Source organism: Zeugodacus cucurbitae, chromosome 4 (assembly GCF_028554725.1).
Source record: "Zeugodacus cucurbitae isolate PBARC_wt_2022May chromosome 4, idZeuCucr1.2, whole genome shotgun sequence".
In the NCBI taxonomy this organism is placed as follows: Eukaryota; Metazoa; Arthropoda; class Insecta; order Diptera; family Tephritidae; genus Zeugodacus; species Zeugodacus cucurbitae.
The window spans coordinates 38,562,387-38,578,666 of record NC_071669.1 but is presented as its reverse complement, the minus strand read 5'-3'; the positions used below and the strand labels follow the sequence as shown (position 1 = coordinate 38,578,666).

At 33.2% G+C, this 16,280-nt stretch overlaps 1 protein-coding gene across 1 annotated transcript in view; it reads left to right on the top strand.

Annotated features, from left to right (window-relative positions):
- Nucleotides 1-1,032: 1,032 nt before the first annotated feature.
- The window catches only part of LOC105216283 (GTP-binding protein Rhes), a 53,659-nt gene continuing 38,411 nt past the window's right edge, over nt 1,033-16,280 (top strand). Inside the window, exon 1 of the mRNA XM_011190695.3 lies at nt 1,033-1,932. The gene's annotated coding sequence lies outside the window, so the exon portion shown is untranslated. The remainder of the gene's footprint in view (nt 1,933-16,280) is intronic.

The window sequence follows — 16,280 nt, the reverse complement described above, 5'->3', positions numbered from 1 at the left end:
CACAAACTCTAACGTCGAATATTTTCACTATGAATATGTGCCATTTTTGTCTCATGTGTACATACGTAGGTACATCCCACCATGTCTATGCATATACTATATCTACGTGCTTATCAAATATTGTAAATTTGTCAATTCCCAATGGTACACGAACCTTAGCTGTTCTTCTTGATGCCTATAAGGTGATAATGATAATGATATTTTCTGAAATCTGTAGTTGGAGTGTGTGTACCCGCACGTTTTGCTTAAGTGTTGTTTGCGCACGTAGGTATTAAAAAAAAATATATTTTATGCTTGCAGGGATTTATTTCAGTAATTTATTTCACTAATAGATGCGGTCATAATCAATGGTATGCTTTTGTAGTTTGATTGCTTTGATATACCACTCATTATCAGTCATTTGACTCGTTAAGATATAAGAAGTAATCTCTTTTACACAATTTGCATTGCAGCCGCAAAATCTTATGGGCATGTTTATTAAACTTTCTTGGTGTTTTAGTTTACTTTACAATACATAAATCTAGCACCGACAAATATATCGGAATTAAAATTTGCACTGATATTACACTGGAAGTTAGGAAGTTAGTTAAGAAGATGATCCCTAATCTTGAGTACATATAGAGTAGTTTCACCAAACGAGAATATACTGATAATGGTCAACAAAAGTTCCCTCGTTTAATCACAGCCTAAGGAGTATGTATGCCAAGATATGTTATATGTATTCTTTATCATATATACGTCTACATTCATATTTATGTATTTCGGTAATTGCAATTGTGTGTAAATGCGATTTGTAATGGGGTTTCATTCATAAATTCCGAATACGGGTGAATACGTTTACGTCACGACGTACATTCTATACACATGCTAGCAAGGTTCCAAGTGAATTCACCATTCCGCTCTGTTAACTATAACAGAGCTGGAGAACCTAATGAGAGTGTCAATGTAAAATACTGTTATAATAATTTCGGTGTGTCCTGTAGCTCCTGCAGGGTTTCCACTCCAAATGTCATGAAGCATTCCACTCTCGGCCGTTGTGGTGAAAGGAACATAGAACGCGGAAGACACGTACGTTTTAGAAAATAACGGTTTATTCAAATACGGTACCGTGCTCTAATGCTTTGTGTTATTCTCCGCCGAAGTGAGAGAACAAAACAAATTGGATAAATATAATAAATTGAAGCGAGTGTAAGAAAAGGCAAAAGTGAAGCGTTCAGACATAGTAAAATGGTAAGCAGGAAGAGTGAAATATAATAAAAGGAGGAAAGAGTATCTGAGTTTGTGTAAGTGTATATACAGATATGTATATATGTGTTTGTGTTAGTGTAAGAATGGGTTTTTAAGTTGCCGCGCTTCCGTCGACACAACTGTTGTCATCGTTAATGTATATGCGCTTTAATGTAACGTAAAGTGTATACTGTTTATACATATGTATATACACGTGTGTATGTGTATTTATGTGTTGCATAAAAATCAAGTGTCGTGTATGAGCGAGTAGCAACCTATGATTTGTGCAACAGGAAGGTTTTGCGGCAGCCACTACTAAAGTGTGAATACAATTTCGATGAGTGGCAAAGCGACGAAATTAAGTAAATAGTGAAAATAAGTGACGCGCAAAGAAAATCGAAGAGTGGGTGTGATGGGTGTCATCATGTTGACACTAACCCCACAATTGTGAAACCAAAGCGTGCAGGATTAATACCTACAGTTGAAAGGAGGAAAAGTTCCCCAAAATCATAATATTGTGATAAAGTTTTCCGTTTTTTTCGAATTTCATGCAACCAAGCTGCATATCAAATTAAAAAAAAATAGTTTATTCATAAAAGTTTGTCAAATACTTAAAAAAAAGTATATAAATTTTAAATACACTATGGAAACGAAAACTAGTATTTAAATCAACAAATGCAGTTCATCTATAACTAAAATATTTTTGTAAGTGCCAAAGTTTTCGTCGAAGTTCCTTATTATTCTGTTACAACAGAAATTTAAATGCCTTATTAAACAAATAAGAATATAAGGTATGTTCATACTAAGGACGAATGTTCGGACAACAGACTTTCTTTCTATTTATTCATAATTTGATTAAGACAAACAATCAATATAATTGTTATATGGCTGAATGTGTTTTAATTTAAATCTTTTTACCATGAAATTACAGCTAAGATATATATTATCTACCAATATTATTAAAATAAGAATATCCCAATGAATTTGGTTATCATAGCTTTGGTAGTCCGCAAGTTGTACATATTAAATCCATTTTAAGACGGTACCGCACCCACTAACTCAGTAATAGTTCAAATTCAAATAACGAATATAATTATTTCCGTCGACTCAATATTTATTGTAAGTTTGACTGGACTTCTCATTATCTCATTCATACTTATTTTACTCTTATTCTTACTCTTTTACTCGTATTCAAGTAGCCGGTGACAATATAAACAGTGCAACAATACAGTAAAAGCACAAATATGCCGGAAACAACGCATTCTGTGATTGTATTCGTGTAATCAGCAGCAATCATGCGTGTCAGTGACAACAAACACTACATCTCTTCAAATCGAACAAAACAACATAATTCCACTTATTCATTTTTCCTCAGCTTAACCCTTGTTCTTTGATACTCTGGATCTAATTAAGTACGGAAATATATTGTTAAGAAAACCATCTACTGCAAAACTGCTTTCCATTAACCAATTAATTCAATTTGAAGATGATATAAATTACTTAAATGAAAAGTTGGTTTGTCAGAGGATTTTCAGTTCTATTATTGCCCCCGCCACATCTAAAAGGCCTTCAGTTCTTCTCTAAAACAATGAATTTTCGACTATTACTATACGTGAAGTGTCAATGAGTACATCTGGAGGTAGTACAAAGGCTAGCCAAGTATAGTATAATCAACAAATCTAGACTTTGTTAAGATAGTATAGAGTTGTTCATGTATTTTAAAGAAACATTTTACAAAAACCTTTTCGACAATATAAAATATGTTCTTGACCTGATTTTGATTGTGGAGTGTGTTAAAGAAAAATGCCTTTGAATATAATATCTAGTCAGATGAGTGCAATGAACATTATAACTACCAGTAAGAGAATTGAATTATATATATAAATAATTATATAGGTAAGACTGTAAAATTGCTTTACATCATCGTAGCTATCGTCAGGAAAAATTATTAATTGTCATCATATATGACATTAATTAGATTCTAATATAATATAATGAACTGCATATACATATATGTAGACACAAACAAATACAGTGGAACTTCCATAACTCGAACTTCTATAACTCGAAGATCTCCATAACTCGAACTCCTGAATGGGCAATAGAAGTCAAATTTCATACAAATTTCCTTCCATAAATCGAACTTTTCGACCAGGGCATAATACAAAATTTAAAATTTTACTATCAAGCCAGAATTTTAAAAGAGCCTCTCTACATCGTATGGAAGCGAACAAAAAATTCGATATTACACTTATGGATTGCATAAATCATATAACAAAGGCATGGGGTACAGACATCAAAAGCCAAACAATAGTAAACTGCAACAATCAAAATAACAGAATATATGTTTTACGGTTATATACATAAAACTTTATGCGAAGAAAATAAATAAAATTGTGTATAAATCTATATTTTACACCTTTTTGGAAATTTGTATGTTTTAATGAAAATTCTATAACTCGAAGTCTCTCTAATACTAAGTTCTTTGTGGATTATGGTGATTCAAGTTAGAGAAGTTCCTCTGTATTTATAGTTACGATTTCAAAAGTGTCAAACCAACAAAGTTCCATTGTTAGTAAGTATGCATGTACACATCTGGCAAATAATTTAAATTTCAATTCGCCGAACTTTTAATGAAAAGCATTTAAATTACAACTGTTGTCGATTAGTCAAAGTTTGAATGCGTATGAGTTAAATTAAATTAGGGTTAAATTTTATTTTGGAAAGAAACTTTTCTACCTTTCTATTATGAGTTAGCAAGGGTCACTTGGGTTTAACTGCAGTACCTGCCCGTACAAGCTGGCTCTAATTTGTTTTGAGAAATTTCGCAATACCATAAACGCAGTACTTAGGAAAGAAATAAATAAATGTGGCATGACTCTAATCTAATGTAATAAATGATACTCATAATTTAGAAGTCCACGGTGACTATAGAATGCGGTAAAGGCGAAGTGCAATAGATAGACGAAGAGAATATTTTGTAATTGTACTATCTTTGTGTTGGCCTTCGAGGGGATTTAAAAATATGAGCCTTCAAAGCAAGTATATATGGAACCAAATTAAATGGTTATTACATATCTGATAATTTGAGCAGAATAAAGTTGTAAGCCAATATGGCTGTAGAAACTAAATTATATTTATGTCCCCGCCTCGCCTTGTTTTCCATAACGTATTCGACTTTTCAGTATATCTAAATTTAATTAATTAATTCCCAAATTGCTGTTTTTCACTTATTCCGTTGTTTATTTATATGCTTAGAAAACAATCTTATTAAATACTGTGTAGTAATTTGAAAGATCTAAAAATAAATATAATTTACAATCATAAATATACTTTAATTACACCATCCAAAATAAACAAAAGAAAAATACACAGTATTTTTCATTAAAAAATCTATTTGCTCTTCTGAAGGAGTTACGAAAGTTGCAGAATAGTACTTACAAAATGGTAAAGGAGTGGCACGTTAAAACTACAAGCGGGAATTGTGAAGTAGAGGATATGTGTGATGAAATTGTGGGCGGAAAATGTACATAGTCATCAACATGTGCTGGAATTCCGAAAATGACTGACTTATATGGGTCCATGGCATTTCGAGTCAAATCATTGTTGTAATTCCACTTTCACTCCTACTATACAGACAAATGTACGTATCGGCACAACTAGGTGGGTATGGAGTCCATTAGTATTATTTTTACTCAGTTTTGTTGCAGTTTGAATAAATTGTTAAAATTCTGATGTGCTGAGTTACTCACTTTCACTAGTTCAGTCACTGCGTCGAAACACAAATACGCACAACTTTGTATTTATATGTACAAAAGCTCCTGCAACACTTATGCGTCCGCCATTAAAATGTTGCTTGTTCGCACAGGAATTTCGTTAAAGTTGAAGGAACAAGTCAACTAAACTGTCAGCATTTCGGCAATTCATTATAATAAATACTCGTAAAAAGCAATTGTTTTAAGTTACTAACAAGTGCTTGAATACATATAATATTTCAAAGGGTGTTCACAGCACATAAAAGCATGCATAGTTGTCTCTCACAGCCAAAAACTTGAAAAAATGTTACAGCAGATATTTACAATAGTTTAAAAATACTAATCAATTATGTGCCGTCACCTAGACCTAATCTTTTAATATGATTTCGCAACCGTTCCACGCTTGAATGATGTTCACACATCCTGTAGGTATTATGGAAAATAACATGGCAATATATTCCTATATCTATCTGTATATAGGCAGTGTGTACAGCATTACTTATGGCAAAAATTAGCAGCCTTCGTACGCCACCCGAATAAATTTGGCTACCAGCCGGATGCCGATGCTATGAAGCTACGAGGTTTTCTTGGTGACTTAAGACATTTGCTAGACGCAATATAGTTTATCGCTACGAACTGCATCATTTAAATGCTTGGATACAAAATACATAAAGAGTACAATAATTTATAAGTCAAATGAAAATCCTAAGTGGAACTCTTAGAACCATTAACTTTTCATAAAGCTCTACTTGTGTCAGTAAAAGACAAATATTTAAACTAATTAAACTTAGCAACAAACATTTAAACAATTAACATAATATTTGTTATAATATTTGTCTAACAATATAAAAGCTTTTCCAGCTTTTTAGGGCTCGAAAACTCTCCGCAATTCTAGGAACAGATAAAACAAAATAGTCGTCTTCGTTGTTTTAACAATGGCAACTTACTATGATGTGATTTAAAAATAATTATATAATTAAATCCAGACCATTTTTAAGAGTAACTGTATAGATACATGTGCGCTCATCTTGAAATATCGTATTAATAATTTTGACAGGGTTTTGCTATCTCTTCGCTCGCTCTCACATCACATGCTACGAAGAATTAGCTTTTTGCTTTTAGCGCAATTTACTGCAGACCATTAATTTGGTTTATTTTGTGCATGAGTGTTTGGCGCAAAATTGTATTTGTATGCAGCTTTGTATATAAAAGAAATTAAATATTTGGTCATCTCCTAGTAGCTCTTGCATGGAATATCAAAAAGGAAAACACTCCGAGTGTTGAGCACTTCAAATTACCAAGACCACATGCGTCTATTGTTCTATTAGAAAGTGGGGAGGGGAATAGTGGATTATGACTGTGCTACATAGTTGGTGTTAAGGCGATGACGGCATGTGGGAGCGTTATGAAAATATTTTTTTATTTTCTTAATAGACGAAATTTTATGGAATCTAAATGGAGATGTTTATGAAAGTTGTGGTGTTTATGAAATGTTAGAAAGTACGAATTAGATTAGGAAAACAAACTTCCGCAATTATAGATGTATCTTAACGTGTTTCTTTATTCTCGAAACTTTAGTTTAGATAATTCAAATGCAAAATTATATATACTATATAACCGAAAGCTATCCAATTTCAACTAGCTGCCATCCTTATTCGATTTTTCCAAATATGCTTTAACATTTACTACAATACTGTCAAGTATTTAAAATTAAAATTATTCTTCTGGGTTAAATTAAAAACTAATAACCCATATACATACATATGTATATAGAAATATATCTTTAATGTAATTTGTAATTTGTTTCTTTAATGTACTTTCATGAAGATTTTACAATTAAATTTTTATAGTTCAAAAATTACACATCCGGTAAAGCAATTACTTTTCAAATTAAAAGACCTTCTGTTGTTCTATTTTTACACTAAATTAAATATTTCTCTCGCCAAAAATAATTAATAGAGAATATTTTGTATAAAATGTGACGCTTTACATCCGGAGTGCTATGTAAGCAGTGGAATTCTTGCCTTAAAAATAATAATGGAGCAGTAATGCAAAGAAATAACAGCAGTGAAAAGACATTATACTACGTAAGGGCAAAACGAAAAAACAGCTGCTACTAGTAGGGGTGAAAATTCTTCGAAGCAATTCTGTTTGTATACTAGTATATGTATAGATTTATTTACAGCGACATATTGCCATCAAAAGTGACGAAGGTGTGTTCATAACGATGCACATTTTTGTATGAAATAAAAGTATATTTAACAAATAAGTAATATTTGCGTCAGCAGAATATTAGAGGACTTCGCAAATTTATGATACTTTTGTAAAATTTTATTATGAAAGAAAAGAGTGAAATACAATATATTATGTTGTCAAAGATTTAGGTTCTTTATTCAATGCTTTAAATTAATGTTATAGTGATCGGATTTAGTTCAAATATGCGCCGTTGCGTTTGATAGCCTTTTCCATCTAAACGGCAACTTTATAATACCCCCCTCGTAGATGGTAGAATTAAGCGTCTCGCTATATGGAGGGAGATATTATATTTGACAACCTTATAGTTGACACCGGAGTTCTTGAGGAAAGCATATACCAATTTCTGAGAATATTTAATCGGTATTTATGGTGTAAGTTTAAAAGGGGGGACATAAATTAATTCCATAAAATTCGGTAGTCCTTGTTCCTTGATTAACTAAATATATATTGATTATTTTAAAGAATTATAAAAAAAACTGTATGTGAACACAACTACTACATTCTTGACACACTTTGTGAGTGTATCCTTCTGTATTCGTTCGCACAGTGCTTGCATTTATAAATAATTTAAAATTTAATTTGACAGCACTGAAGTAAAGTAGATGTGACATAACCGAATTATACATGCGAACGTTGACTTAATTAATTCCACAGCTGCATTGTCAAAGCGGTCATATATAAAATATTTATACAGCTTCGAATGCATGTGAGTGAATAAAAATTATATGAAAGTAGATATGTATGCATATCTATATACAGCTTATCAAAAGTCGCCGTCATTTGGCATTTACAATGTTTGAAGAGTGATTATTCCCATTAAATATTAGAAACACGGAAGTTCATCTTCTCATAATTTTTAAAATACTTGATTGATATCGAGTGGATACTACCTTTCTTAAATTCTATAATAACCGTGATTTCCAGTAGACGTACATATTAGTCAACCGAAACTCTCCGATACTGATACCTTAACATGTTACATTTCATCTACAGGTGGAGTGTGAGAACATTTGATTGAAAAGCAAAGTAAATTACTTTAGACGGGCAAAATCACATCATCAGGTACAGTTTAGTGAATTTATAGGTGATTTAATTTATATTTGAACTACTTTAAATATTTGGAAACCTTTTTATGTCCCACACACTTTGTGCTATGCTGCTCGACAACAAGAATAAAAAACTCGCCTTCAACAAATATGTGATGTTATTGTTACCGTTAACAAGATTTTCATCACCCGCTGAGAAGGATGTGGTGAATCATGTATTGCTTACGGCCTACACATGCAACCTGCCATTAGGCTATTGTCTATTTTATACTGCTTTTTTGAGATAACAACTATGTGGAGGTATTGAAAGGAATGTGGAAACCGCCTTAAGTTCAAACTTCTACAATATACCCCACAAAAACAACAAATTGACAAATAAATGCTCGGAAGCTTAAGCCACCCAAATGTATTTGCTAAAAGGTCGTTGGAGGCCCTCCCAGTAAAAATAATCTTGTTTTTATATGAATCTGCTGAGGAAGGCGAGTAAAGTATCGACACGTGAGTCAGGTACACAACCCATGCATGTATGTTAACAAGTGGAAGTGATTTATTTGTATGTGAACTACTAAAAACTGACAGTACATTTGCCATATGGGAACAAAGTGCAAAAAGGTGGCCACAGAAGAACTGAAACTAAAAATTTGTAAAATTTTTTATATTTTTCTAAAAAAATGCTTTTTGCAATTGGATGAAAATTAGGACAATAATGGATACTTCTGCATTAAAAATGTAAAGAGCATTAATTTTATACAAAATTGCTTAGATGGAATATGTATAAGTTGAATATGTGTTAAGTTGCTGCTATATCGACCACTACGGACCAATTGCTATCTAATTGGTGTTAAATATTATCTCACCCTCCATCTCTCCGTTTGAAGTTGAAGTTGGTATGCGGCATCACTGTAAGGAATCACATTTCATCATGTCAAATAAAAACATCGATGCATCGAAAAAAAATCTTTTTCCGAAAACTGAAAATTAACATCGCTATATTTCAAGAATAACAGTTTTTATTAAAGAATTTAAAATATTTGTTATTCAATAGTTTAAGTTTATAAAAATAATCTAATTCAAAGTAAAACAAAACTTATTCTATATAAATATTAGTTTGTTTTTACAAACCCTAATATTCAACTCCTAGGCTTTGCAAAAATTAAATTTTATTTAACCTTTTACCAAATACTAAACGAGTTTTCTATTTCAGTCATCAATTCTATATGAAGAGTCTATGTCCATCTTTTTATCTTCTGCAATAGCATTAACCCTCATAATTTCTCTGATTTTGTCATGTCATCAGAAAGAAAAATCACAAAGTTATCTTCTTTTAAATATCACCAAATTTAAAATGGCTGATCAAACAAAGTAACCATGCGAGCTTATTACCTGTTGTCTCGACGCACAATTTTTGATTAATTGCATTTGTCATTTTAAAACAAGGTCCCATCAAAAAAAATCCCATAACAAAAAAAATTAATGCATCGAATAAAGACATGATCGACATCCATTATTAGCATAGCCACATGCTCCTAATGAGTGTAATATATGTATTTCACAAACTACAAATCGAAATGTAGCGCAAATATGTTTCTTCCTATAAAAAATTTAATAGGTCTCTAATGTAAAAAGTGTAAAAAATGTGCGAAGTTGATCTAAACCTCGCATATTTCTTATATGACTTTTCATTTTACAACATATTAGCGACCATTATTAAATTAATTTCTGTTTTACAGTCCTGCCTGTAATTTTCATTTACTGTGAGTGTGTTAAATTTTATTTATTCTGAATTTGAATTAACTTTTGCTACAATTTAACACGTTACTTGATTAAGATATTGTTTACCTAATGATAAAAAAGTTGCGTATACGTTCCCTAAACTAGACGTCACACATTTGTTCCATATAAGGGAAATAACGATTTCTAAAAAGACTTTTTGCAAAAGGCTTTTCAACCAAAATAAATCTTTGCTTATAAAGGATAATGAGACCGTCCTCTCCTATACTATACTGGTTGCGATGTTTTTCTATACCATTATTAAAGAGGCAATATAAAGGATTTAATAATACACTTGATGGTTATAAAAAAAGTATACAGCAGGAAAAATGTGATTGGCGTTTATAGTTTTTTGATTGAATTTATTTTGGCAGCAGCTTCTGCTTATATTATAAATGGATTCAGCTTAACATTCCTGCAATGCTGACATTATAGTGCACTATGCTAGCATGTTTATCTACTTTTTCCATAAATTTATAAATTTTTACATCTTTTTCATTGAGCTTCAGAGAATTTGTTCGAATTTTTATCTATATATATAAAATAAAGTGGCAAAACTTCCTGTTCGTATACTCCTCCTAGACGGCTTGCCCGATTTCAATGAAATTTTCAGGGGTAATTGGGGTCTGTTTGGAGGGTGCACATAAGAAATTTAATGTGTGTATGATTGCACGTTTTGCAAAAAAAAATAACAAAAAAATGATACATCCAGCTAATACAAATTCTCATGAAATAATGTTTTGCCGCACGATTGGCAGTCCTGTCAAATGCCTTCATTTGGCAGTGCATCTCGAAAATGGTCAACGCGTTTATTTCACTGCAGACAATGTACAACAGAGCGCAGCACGACCACCGGGGACAACACTAATTACCTTTTTCGAGTTGTGTGAAAACGATAAATTTGCAAGAACATTGCTATACTCCGAAATACCACAATATTTCACTTGGAATCCATCATCGAAAACATTTCAACGACGAAAGGAAGGGAAGCGTGTTGACGGTTATCCAAATGTCTGTAAAACCGATGCCATAGGACACATTTACACCATCCATCCGAACAACGCCGAATGTTTCTATTTGCGTCTGCTATTAGTCAACGTGCGCGGACCAAGATCATTTGATGATTTGAAAACTGTTGACGGTCAGTTGTGTGCGACGTATCGTGAAGCATGTGTGCGATTGCATTGCATGTTAGAAGATGATATGCATTGGGACACCGCACTTCATGACGCATCACTCACATCTCATCAAAAACAAATACGCGTACTATTCGCCATAATAATATCTACAAGCCTTCCTTCAAATCCGCAAGAACTGTGGAATAAGTACAAAGACTGCATGACCGAGGACTTATTAATTTTGGCGCGTAATCGAGCATCGGACGCAGACTTGCTATATACATTACAAATGTATAATGATGCTTTGATATTGGTTGAAGATCTGTGCCTTACAATTGCGAATAAGCGAATATAATAATAATAATAAATAATTGAATATTCAGCAGAAAAATGCTTATGATAAGATTATACGAGCGGTTGACAATAACGCAGGTGAATTCTACTTTCTGGATGCGCCCGGTGGTACAGGGAAAACGTTTCTGATCTCTTTGATTCTTGCTACTATACGGTCACAGCAGATAATTGCGCTGGCAATTGCTTCGTCAGGCATCGCTGCTACTCTACTTGATGGCGGTCGAACAGCACATTCAGCACATTGAAATTACCGTTGAACATCCAAGTCGTTGAAACACCAACGTGCAACATATCGAGGAATTCAGCAATGGCAAATGTTTTGCGAGGAGCTGGAATAGTTCTATGGAATGAGTGCCCAATGGCTAACCAAAAGTCATTAGAAGTATTCAATAGAAGAATGCAAGATTTACGCCAAAAGCAACAACTTTTTGGCGGAGCATTAGTCTTATTATCCGGCGATTTTCGGCAAACTTTGCCAGTCATTCCTCGATCAACTCCTGCCGACGAAATAAACGCATGTTTAAAATCGTCAGTTTTGTGGAGACATGTTCAAAGGTTGACTCTTACCGTCAACATGCGAGTCCAATTGCAAATCGATCGATCCGCAGCGACGTTTTCGAAGCCGACATTGCCGAACAACTTTTGTACACTTTTACAATCGAAAGAAGAATTGATTGAAAGTGTATTTCCGAATATTCTTCAACACTATCAACGCCACGATTATTTAAGTGAACGCGCAATATTGGCACCGAAAAATGTTCACGTCAACGAAATCAATTTTGCCATTCAAGAAAAACTGCCAGGAGAAGCTACAACATATACATCGATTGATGGCGTTTTGAATCAAGATGAAGTAGTCAATTATCCAACTGAATTCTTGAATTCTTTGGATCCCCCCGGTCTGCTACCGCATCGTTTGGTCCTGAAAGTCGGTTCACCCATTATACTTCTACGAAATCTGAAGCCACCGACTTTGTGTAATGGCACAAGACTTTTAGTAAAAAAATTGTGGCCAAATTTGATTGAAGCAACAATACTAAATGGCAAGGCAGCAGGTGAAGTAGAACTCTTACCACGCATTCCCATGATTCCAACGGACATGCCGTTTGAATTTAAGCGCTTGCAGTTAACAGTACGTCTTGCCTTTAGGGATGCAAACATCGTGAAATGGAACATCGATGGTTCGATGTATCGATGTTTCCTCAAAACTCATCGAAATCAAAAACATCGGCCAATAAAACATCGATACATCGAAACATCGATGTATTTTTTAACTTTTTTAACTTCTTTTAAATTTAGTATGAAAAGCAAAAGGATTAGAATAGCAGAAGCATAAATAAATGAAACCTAGTAGTACGTCTTAATTTACTACATTTTATTTCACTTAGCTTTATCTATCTGTTAAAGTTTTTTCTCAATAAATAACAGAATTTAAAGACAACAGCTTGGAAAGTTTTTTCACTGTCAAGAGGTTTTTCGATTTTTCATCCGCGTGATAGTTGCCCTGATTTAAGAAAATAGTCGTTGACTCGGGACTGAAGTGGCCACAATGTATAAATATTAAGAAGCTTGTTTATACATCTCCGGAAACACACTATTCATGTCAAACCAAACTCTATTGGATACTGATTCATAGGAGTAATAGCTTATCTATACTTCTATACTACTATTATAAAGAGGAAAGATTTGTATGTATGTTTCTAATGAATAAACTCAAAAACTACTGTGCCGATTTCAAAAAATCTTTCACCATTGGAAAGCTACATTCCCCTCGAGTAACATAGGCTATATTTATTGCTAGAATCTAAACTTTCTGCAAATAGTTCAAATAGTAGTAGTGAAACTGAAAATCTTGAAAGTCTTACAAGCCATTCTCTTCGCATCGCAATCGTATGCCAGAGATTCGAGTAACGAGCGCTCACAGCTGCTTGATCAACAAAATTTCAAAACAAATTTCAAAGTTTTGACCGTCGAACTCTGAGTTCCCAACGCCTTCATAATGAGAGAGAAAGACAACGGACACCAAATACTAGAGGTTATAATCAAGTTTTAGCTCGTTGCAAATAAAATATAATTTCATGTTCGAATTTTCCTCATTTTACTTTTTTAAAATGAACCCACGTAAGAAAAACCTAAAAGTACATACCCATGCATGGGAGTGTGTGTATACATAAGTGTGTAGAAACCTATAACTTTTAAAATTTTTGTTTAAACCCGTGCGAAGCCGGAGCGGTCCGCTAATCTGAGATACATGTCTCTTCAACCTTCCGTCCCTGTAATTACAGCTTACATTTCACATTTTGGAGGGACAAATGTTTATTCTGGTTCCAAATATCAAACGAGGATTCTGTTTCACACTCGTCCGAGGATTCTGTTGTATCAGCGCCATTCTTTGCATTTTTTATGAAACAAAAAATAAAGTATTTCTTTTAGCCACAGCATCTTTAAAATGCAGTAATTTGAATCTTGGATCCAACGCAGTAGCCAACGCCAGAATTAAATTGTCAAAATAAATCATAAAATTAACCGTATTTTGCCCCTGACGAATTCTCTGTATTTTACAACAAAACGAGTTCCAATGTGGCAAAGCGTTTCCAAATAGAGGATTTCGGGTTAATACCCGAAGTAAAGAAGAGGTGAAGTAAAATTTTAACATAAAACATCGACATAAAACATCGTTAAAAGTGACATCGATGTATCGATGTTTTTAGATTCGACACATCGATGGCAAACATCGATACTTTTTGACGAAAACATCGATGTTTCAAAAACATCGATACATCGTTTGCATCCCTACTTGCCTTTGCGATGACCATCAACAAATCGCAAGGGCAAACGTTTCAAGTGTGCGGCGTCAATTTGGAAGAACCGTGCTTCTCCCACGGCCAATTGTTCGTCGCATGCTCGAGAGTGGGAACACCAAGGTGCTTATTCATTTCCGCGCCAGGTGGAAAAACCAAAAATGTTGTATACCAATATGTTTTATAAATGTTTTATAAATAAGTAACAATTTTACAAAAATAAATAAAACACAAAGTAAAAACTCTTAAGAGTTTTAATTGATTTAGGTGTGGCGAAGCGCACAGGGTAACAGCTAGTATGTAATAAAATGGTGAAGAATTTGTAGAAAAATCAGGCGACATATGTGAGTGAAAAAATGAAAACTGACACATACATGGCTCTGCATTTATGTAAGTGACTCATGATGTACATATGTACATATATGAATGCAAATTTAATTTGACATATGGAGAGAGTGAGGAGTGATTCATAATGGAAGATGTGTGTTCCAAATAGAATTATATCCTGCATTACAAAGATTAGATTGTCATTGGTACGTCAAAGGGAGCCCTTGGGGAACATTTTTTAACGGCAAGTCTTTGCTGTAAAATTCGGTTTTACTATCCACTGGTACATTTATAATTAAGAACCATATAAAGGCAAAAGCCAACACTACTTTTAGTACATTAATATCTCTCCGCTTGTACATTTTTATGATAAGCCCTTCCAAAAAGCCGGACAAGTCCAAGTAACATAAAATATAATATGATATACATTTCAAGCAAGCACATGGGTGGGTTAATTATAATGCAGGTGCCAGTTCAAATATGCAGATGCTAAAGGGAAGCAACATGCCATGTCTAAATGGAGTCCTGGATGTTTCTAACGTACTTCCTTCCTTAACTTTTAAGAGCTAGAGTGGGAATGTAAATGAAAAACAACTTTTGTGTAATGTTAACTAAATCAAAAGCACTCTGCTCAACACCAAAATTCTAATTGCATGTTGTTTTGATGGTCCTAACTGAGCTATGTAAATGGAAACCCACACACATGAGTTGAGAATATATTTACCCAAATGTTGAACCATAAGTGGAACAAATACTTCGAGCATATACATGTGTACTAATTTTCTACTAATATATATAAATGCGGATCTTGTTTTGTAGAAACTCATACTTTTCGAAGCACGAAATATAGAAAAACCATATCCATATGTATATGATACATAAAATTAATATAGGCAAAGATTTGGATCTTTGTGATAATTTGATAGATGATGCCTGTCGCACTTTAGGCAGCTTTAGCAAATGACACTATTTAGCATACTTCTATAATATTATATACTTACAAGAATTCACATCTATCGAATAAACAATAAAACTGTTTATTTTCATATAGTGCCATATTTATATGTACCCAAGTAATTGCTTACATGTTTACACATTACATGCATTGAATACTTCATTGTCCTTGATGTTATATTTGTAAATCATAATGATGGCTAATTGGTCATTGTTGTGATAGATGTTGGCAAATAATGATTAAAACCCTGTACACAACAAAACTTGTATACTTTAGTAACTTAAGAACGCTATTAGAAGAAATTAGAAAACATAAATCAAAATCTAGAATTGTTTAACTATTGGAAACCGCTGCCCATTTCTTTATTCTGCAAAAATAAATCTCTCGGGAGCGGGAGCATATACCTTTCTATACAGTAAACAAACTTAGTTAAATGAACTATTTAAATAGTGAATACAAACCATTTTCGAACCCAGCGGAAGAGGCACAAAACATTTCATTCAAGAATTTGATATATAAAGATAAACGCCAAGACGGAGTGTCGAACACATTTAGGTATTACAGTTCAAAGACCACATCGGACTAATACGATAGATGATTTTAGGGACAATCTTTCAAGTCTTGTACATAGTTATAACAAGAATAGTAAAGAGTAACGAAAATTTCCTAAC